Raw genomic sequence first — 8256 nt, 5'->3', positions numbered from 1 at the left:
TCCCAGAACAGCCTTCCATTTAGAGTGTTAGTCTGATCTGATATTACGATGGAAACATAGCTTCCAGAGGCAATGTTGAAATGCTTATTTGAGTTCAGGTATTTACAGGTTTCCCCACCTCCTCTGAAGTATTTAAAACAAACTGCTCAATTATAAAACCCTTCCTCTGACAGGATTTCCATAGAGTGTGTGGTCAGCTTTCTGGGAAAATTAAATTGAGTTCAAGAATTTTGAAATCTGAACTTCAAACTTGCTGGATTTCCATTCGGTTTCAGATTTTCTTTCAAATGTTTTATTGCACATTGATTCAGCAGTTCCTGAAATCAAAATATCATAATAAGGGTAACAGGTATACTAAGTAAAGTACACCCATCTGGAACTCATTTTATTCTAAAAGAGCATACCTTTGACATTCAACTAAGAAGAAAAGCACTCCAATATAGTTAAAGAAAGTTTTGGAAAATCTTTTGTTCGGATTATGATTCTTAACTATTTGGGTCTTTCTATTTTTTCCCCTCTGAAATATTTTAAAAATTCTTCTTGATAACCAAGATTGTTTCTTTGAAATGTAATAGGATTCAGGTGTCTCTGGTCACTCATCTAACACTCAGGAAAATGCTTTTTCTTTTCCCTCCTCTCTATACCCTTCCTCCCACTCTTTTTGAATGCATACTACTGAATGCGCACATTCTCTAACCCAAGGCAAGCCCCTGTTCCACACCCTCCTGCCCTTGATATTGAGACCACCGCAAGCTTTCCTCCACCCAGATTCCTTTTTAACCACAGTAACCATGAGAGTTTAACATCCGTCTTTACCTTTCTCTCTTTCTTTGGTCTTCAAGCCAGGTATGAGCTATAAATTGAGGTACAACGTACAGCTGGGTCAATAAAGGGTGGGGAGAAAAATGAAATGGGTTTCCTATCGTTTTCACAAAGTTTGAAAAACAGAGTTGGCAAAGAGGAAAAAAATAAAACAGGAAGCAGGATTGCACATATAAATTAAATATTTTCACCCCAACCCTCTTTAGATAGCCCGGGGGTATTAGGAGTGTGTGTGTTTTGGATGGGCTCAGCAAGCATTCCAACAGTAAATGGCTTCCTGTTCAGCATGTTCGAAGTCAGGCTGTCTTTTGGGGTTGGTTAAAAATATGTGTGAAATATGTACTTTTATTTCAAGCCAAGTCAAATGTTTTCAATCATCCCCCCCTTACTTGCTTCTCTTCTCTTCCCATCCTGTCATTTCTTGCCCCCAGACAGTAAAATATACCCCCGAATCTGTTTTTCTTCCCAAAAGGAAGTTTAGAGATTAATTATGAGTTACATGTAAACATATATTATTGCCCTCGAAGGTATTCACCAAGAACCTGGCCAGTGTCACTCTGGGCTGGCATTTTTTAGTGTTAGATCTTGGTGAGCAGAAGTTAGAAGAGCATGCAAAGAAACCAAGTATTTGGCTCAGGCACAACAGGGAACCAATGGATAATTGAGGGTGAGAAATGGTCTATAACTTTTCACCCCAGTGGTGATGAACCTATAATTCCCAAATTGTTTATGTAATTTTCTATTTCTACCACATCAGTGACAAATATTATTTTGTACTGCATGTTCCTTGTGGATTTTTTCTTCTTCTCATCAGCAAGGTCCAATGAGGATGCCTGAAAGGAAAATAACATACCTGGGGCCATCAGACCGAGCAAGCAATGCCACAGATGTACCCAGGAGGAAAAACATAGATTTCTGGTGGAAGCCACAGAGTCACTTATGCAAAGCGTTACTCTGATGTTGATAGATTTTAAAAATATATGTCCTCTGATCTAATTAGAGAAAACTCTCAGATATTCAAATTTGACATCAAGCTCTCGAGGAACCTTTCATATTTGGCGTAGGCTACTAAACTGCAAATACTCTACAGAAGGCTCAGGCAGAGGCCTTGTTTCCCTATGCCCTCATTTGACTGAGCCTGTTTAAATCCAGGAGTGCTCTTGGACAACTATATTTACTAGTGGTATTAGGTGTCAGAATTAACTTTTACATATTTTAAAATTTATTTAGTGTACCAGGTAATTAAAAAAAAAAGGAACTCCTATGTGAATTACATGGATTGTGTGGGGTTGGGGGGGGTGGGGGGGGGAGCCAACCTTTTCAAATGAATCTCTTAGGAAAATTTATCAAAGGATGTCTCTTGACATGTGATTTCAGGTTTTTGGTGTTTGCTGTTTTCAAACTCAGCAAATACTTATAAAACTGTTGACTATGCAAAGCTCAATACTAGGTACTGTTTCCAGGATGTTAATGACTTGGAAGTAATTCACCTCTGCAAAGTCTAACACCCTTTTATTATAAAAACTGTCAGAAAACTAGGAATATAAGGAACTTCTTCAACATGGGGAAGGGTATTTATAAACAAAAAACCCATCCTCATACAAAAAACATTATATCAATGGTGAGAGAATAAAAGCTTTCCCCATAAAATCAGGAGAGCAAGGATCACTACTTTTACCACTGCTATTCATCATTATCTGGAAGTTCTAGCCAGAGCAATAAGACAAGAAAAATAAATAAAATTATTCAAATTGGAAAATAAGTAAAATTGTCTCTTTTCATGGATAACATGATCCTATATAGAGAAATTCCTGAAGAATCCACAAGAAAACTACTGGAGCTAATGAATCAATTCAGCAAAGTTGTATTTGCTCTATATTTTAGTTATAGTTTAGCATGTTAGTGTCTTCACTAAATAAATCTAATGGCTTGTTCTCAGAGCAACATTTGATGTTTTAAAATATGAATATGGAAGGTATTTTATTGTATGGTTAGTAATAATTTTATTTACTACCCCCATATTCAGCTTACTGTATAAAATTCTCATGAGATTATGTTGGAAGTAGGTAAAATTTTGGCTAAATTTTTCTCCAGAAAGATTTTCTGTTTATATACCCATAAGCATAGGTGACAGGAGAGTCATTTAATTTTGAAAGAAAAACAACTACACTCTAAGAGCAAAATCAAAACACAGAAGCAGCATAGCTGCCTCTGTGAAAAATAGAACTTTACATTTGAGTATGCATAGCTTTGAGGATCTAAACCAATACACAACAACAGGAAAAAATAATTAGTAACCACTCTTACAGTAGTCCTATGTGGTAGCACTAATTAGGCATTTTGTATGTTCATTCAGTCCTCAGGTAGCCTTGTGAGTTAGGTACTACTATATCATCATCACCTTATAGACAAAACTGAGGCACCTGTTTGTGTCCCTCAAAAAGATATTTTGGAAGTGCTAACCCCCAGTATTTCAGAATATGACCTTATTTGGAAATATAGTTAAGAGGAGGTTCTACTCAAGTAGAGTGGACTTCTAATCCACTGGTCAGTGTCCTTATAAGCAGGTGTCCATGTGAAGACACAGACACACAAGGAGAACAGCATTTGATGACAAAGGTGGATTGGAGTTATGCAGCTGCCAGCTAAGAAAGGCCAAGGATTGCGAACCCACTGGAAGATAGGAAGAAGCAAGGAAAGATTCCCCTGCAGGTTTCAGAGGAAGCAGAGCCCTAGCCTTCAGAACTCTGAGACAATGCATTTTTTTGTGTTTGTTTTTAGCTACCATTGAGGAGTACTTTGTTACAGCAGTCCCACAAAATGAATACACCAAGTAACTTAGAAAGATATTTCAGTGTCTGACCAACTGCCCAGTTAATCCATGAGCCCACCTCACCTACTTATCACTTTACCTCACTATTACATCTGTCACATACTTGGTGCCCAATCAGTGGGCTGAAGGCCAAAGACAATATGTTTGCAATTGTGACTGTATGTCTTGGAAATATCAAAGAACACTCTGACTGACTCACAAAGTGAATATTAATTTGCCAATATTATACTCGTTTTCTGGGAAGCTAATAATTGTGTGTTTTTGTTCATTTTGGAAGGACAGTGACTCACTAAAACAGTATGAACTATGCTGGCGTCCTGTAGCAGCATTTAGGTTTGTCTACCTCATGAAAAACTGTAAGGTCTGTCTTTTTTTTGTCTTGATTTTCATTGCCATATTTAGTCAGATTGTCTAATTTTGGAAAATCAATATGCCTCTTGGCTTAAAATAATAAACCATAACTTATCATTTACACCATACTCTGATGAAAAGTGTCCTCACAATGAAAATAACTGTAAATTATCTTACATTGAATTTAAGTTATGGCTTCTTAAAATCTAGTTTTTCTTTTATAATATCAGGAGAGAAGTCTAGAAGTATAGGAATCTCACAGGTTACCTGGTCTCTAACATTTTCTGTTTATCCTCTTGATTAATTCTCCTCCTCTGAAGGAATACCCTCTACAGTCTGTGATTGACTGCCACCTGAAATTCTAAAAGCAGTCCATTGTTTTTATATTAGGCATTGCCTTCTGGTAGACATGATTAAAAACAAAAACAGAAAACAACTAATGGTAGCTTCTTTACAATGCCTTTACTCTACCGAGCATTGTGCTAACTGCCTTTATATATATCATTGCACTCTTTATAAAAATTCTATGAAGAATAGTGAGATGGGTATTGATGATAAATCTGAAGCTCAGATTAAGCTATAAGGTCCAGTAAATGGCATGTTAGGTTTCAAATCCAGGCCTGTTTAAATCACAGTGTATTTCCATGCCCTATTCGCTCTTGTTTTCCCAGAACAGGAATATGGGCAGAAAATCTCTGAGGGCCTTGAAAATGGAAGCAGAAAGGTGCCTCAGTGCAGAAAAAAGAACAGAGGAGCACTAAGGACAAACTTCTAGCAGCTTAAAATTTTGCCTGGGGCTTACCGTAAATCTTTTAGATATGCTCTCTCTACTATGGTAACCACTAGACATGTGGGATGATAGAGCACTCAAAATGAGGCTAGTACAAATTAGGACACTTTTTTGTTTGTTTGTTTTTTATGTAGGAGAAATATATTACTGCTCTACTGTAAGGTTGGTAGCCCCGAGAACCCCTTTTTTAATGTAGCATGTCATGTATTCCTGCTCCCAAAGGAATGAGGAGCAGACATATTTCCACCTGCAAAAAAATTAGGATTTCTAAGAAGTGTAAAATGAACACTGGATTTTGAAGACTTAATATGAAAAAATCAAAAATATCTTATTAATATTTTATATTAAAATATGGCTACTTAAAATTTTAAATTACATATATAACTCTCATTATATTTCTGTCAGACAACTGTGATTTAGATGTTTAGATAACCTAGACACCCTGAATAATATTAATTTAAATAAAAAATGAGATTTAATTTTTTGAGAAAGGTAAATAGTATTTCACTTTGAAACTAATACATTTTTTAAAGTATACAACATACTATTTTTACCTTTATGATGATATTATTATTCACATTTTAAACCCAGTTCTTAAAAGTTATAATAGTGAGATGTGAAACTTTTAGTCATTGTGGTAGACTGTTTGAAAAAGTAGATTCAGTTCTTTTTATTTTTATTTGGGCTACTTGGCAGCTCCTCTCAATAGGAGGTGGGATTTATACCCTTACTCCTTAAATCTGGGTTGGCCTTGTGAGTTGCTGTGGCAAATAGAATTTAGCAGAAATGATGGTGTGTCAATTCTGGGCTTAGATATCAATAGGCCTGTACTCTACCTACTCAGTCTCTTGGATCCTGCCTGTCTTTCATCTGAACAGACCTCAAGATATAACCTGCTAGAGGATGAGAGAACATGTGGAGCAGAGACAGACTGTCCCAGATGAGATGATCTGTTGTTATTGTATGGCTGCTACAACAAATTATCACAAATTTAGTGGCTTAAAATACCCATTTATTATCTTACGGTTTGTAGGTCAGAAGTCTAACACCAGTCTCACTGGCCTAAAAATCAAGGTATTGTCTGGGCTTTGATCCTTTTTGGAAACTCTAGGGGATTATCCTTTCCTTTACCTTTTCTGACTTCATGGGCTGCCTGCATTCCTTGGTTTATGGCTCCTTCCTTTATCTCTGAAGCCAGCAATTACAGGTGGGGTTTTTCTCACCTCATATTACTCTGACCTCCTCCTTTGACTCCCTTTTACAATTTTATGCACCCTTATTATTAATAGTAGGTCAACCCAAATAATCCAGGTTAATCATATTTTAAGAGGACTTGATTAACCTTAATTTCATCTTCAGTCTTAATCAACCTTTGCCATATAAGGTAACATATTCGCAGTTTACAGAGATTAGGATATGGGCATCTTTGAATACAACATCCTTGACTAGCCAGCACTTTACTAACCCACGAATTGATTGAGATGCATGAGTGAGTCTGATTGTGACCAGAACTGCCCAGCTGACCCTAGCCCAAATTGCTGACCTGCAAAATGATGAATTAAGTAAAAGTTGGTTGAGCACCTTAGTCAAAAGTTGGGTGACTTGTGCAACAAAAGAAAACTGATGTAGTCTTTGAAAACGCCCAACAAATGTTATCTGAATTCTTATATTTATGTAAAATATTCTAAGATCTAATTTCTTAATCCTGATCATTTGAGACATCCCATTTTTAAACTGTTTTATGAATAATTTTTACTCTGGTTATTAAAGTAATGGTGCTATCGGGACAAACTCTGTTTGTACTGAATTATTTGCATAACATTTTACGCTTGACGTGTTAGGCAAAATATTTCTCTGAGTCCCCTCAGAAAAACTGGGATTCTTAAAAAAAGTTTCAAATGGGAAAAGATGAACCAGGCAGAATAATTTCTAATTGAGGCACATGACGTTTTTACCTTGTAATGTTTTTGAACCTTGTAATGTTTGATCTATGATCCCATGCTTTCCATTTCAAGTATTTACTAGCATACTGTGAAGGAGCAGTGGGTCAACATCATCAGTTTGGTGGCAGAATCTCATAAAATGGAACCCATCTGCCTATTACAACCTCATGCTGTAAAAGTTCCACCAGATGTGTGTGTGTGTGTGTGTGTGTGTGTGTGGTGAGTGTGTGTGTGTGTGTGTGGTGAGTGTGTGTGTGTGTGTGTGTTGTGTGTGTGTGTGTGTGTGTGTGTGGAGAGTGTGTGTGTGTGTGGTGTGTGTGTGTGTATGTGTGTATATGAGGTGTGTGTGTGTGTGTGTGTGCACTGTGTGTGTGTGTGTGTGTGTGTGTAGGGCGGAAAGAGGATATTCTACGCAGATTTAATACAAAGATACTGAAACTCGAAGGTAATATCCACAGGTAGTTTATCTGGCAACCTGAAAAAATGCACACATTCAAAACTCTTGGAAATTGAAGGCACCTGCTAATGATTCCTGTTATAACAAGTAGATCAGGGAAATATATTTATGAGTAAATAAGTTGCATTGTTCAAGTATCTTGTTTTTTGTTTGTTTTGCTTTTCTGTTTTTAGAGTGTTTTGAATTTTGTCACCATGAAATTCGAGAAGGATGTGAAAGAATTTACTTTGTTTTCTACTTTTTTTCCATAGGAAACCTATGACCTTCCGAAGTCTTGTAAATTGGGCTGAATAATGAGGGGTATCTGTTTCTGAATTTTATTATTATTATGTTTCTCTTGGGAATCATGTAACCAGATATTGGCCTCAGGAGGATATCACAATGTTTTGTTTTGTTTTTGAGTGGCAAATTAGATAAGCACTTCTATTTTCTGACATGGTTCATCTTATTCTTATTGGAAAATTGCAGTTCCCACTGTAACGCTGCAAATGGCTTTGCTGCTCATGGCAATTAAGACATCACACATTTCCCTTAGTTATTGGGGCCCTGGGGAGCTCTAAACAAAACTGTGCTTGTAGCAATGCTGCCTCTGCTTACTGCTATTATTTGGGATAGGACTGAGCAACTCTCGTGTCAGCACATGGTGCGCACATGTGTGTTCACAGGCCGTTTGGGGAGTGAGGTGAGAAGAGATGCATTTTCCTAGTTATAGAAAAAGGTTAGTGTGCTTAGTAGGGATTTGAAGGTTTTTTACCTCACATATGACGACAATATTGATTCAGTTTAATTAACCTAATAAGTGTAAACACTAAATAGATGAAGATAATCAAGGAGATGAGAGGAGGAAGCACATTCATTGAGCACCTATTGCAGATGCACCTCCTTTATCATCACAGTTTTTAATGCCGGTAACAGTAGGGATTACATATGCAGTGTATGGATGAGGAAACAGTTCAGGGAGATGGAGCCATGCATATAAAACAGTTGGTGTGGTGCCTAGACTGGAGTAAACAGTATTTGCTATTAATATGTAAATAGTAGGATGTAGCATTCTGCTCTA

At 36.9% G+C, this 8256-nt stretch overlaps 1 pseudogene; it reads right to left on the bottom strand.

Moving 5' to 3' along the window:
- Nucleotides 1–4922: 4922 nt before the first annotated feature.
- LOC111825043 lies at nucleotides 4923–5049 on the bottom strand (annotated as a pseudogene).
- Nucleotides 5050–8256: the final 3207 nt, after the last annotated feature.

The sequence above is a fragment of the Myotis lucifugus genome, unplaced genomic scaffold (assembly GCF_000147115.1).
Source record: "Myotis lucifugus unplaced genomic scaffold, Myoluc2.0 scaffold_11, whole genome shotgun sequence".
NCBI lineage: Eukaryota > Metazoa > Chordata > Mammalia > Chiroptera > Vespertilionidae > Myotis > Myotis lucifugus.
The sequence above is the reverse complement of the archived record's forward strand: the minus strand, read 5'-3'. Positions and strand labels throughout refer to the sequence as shown.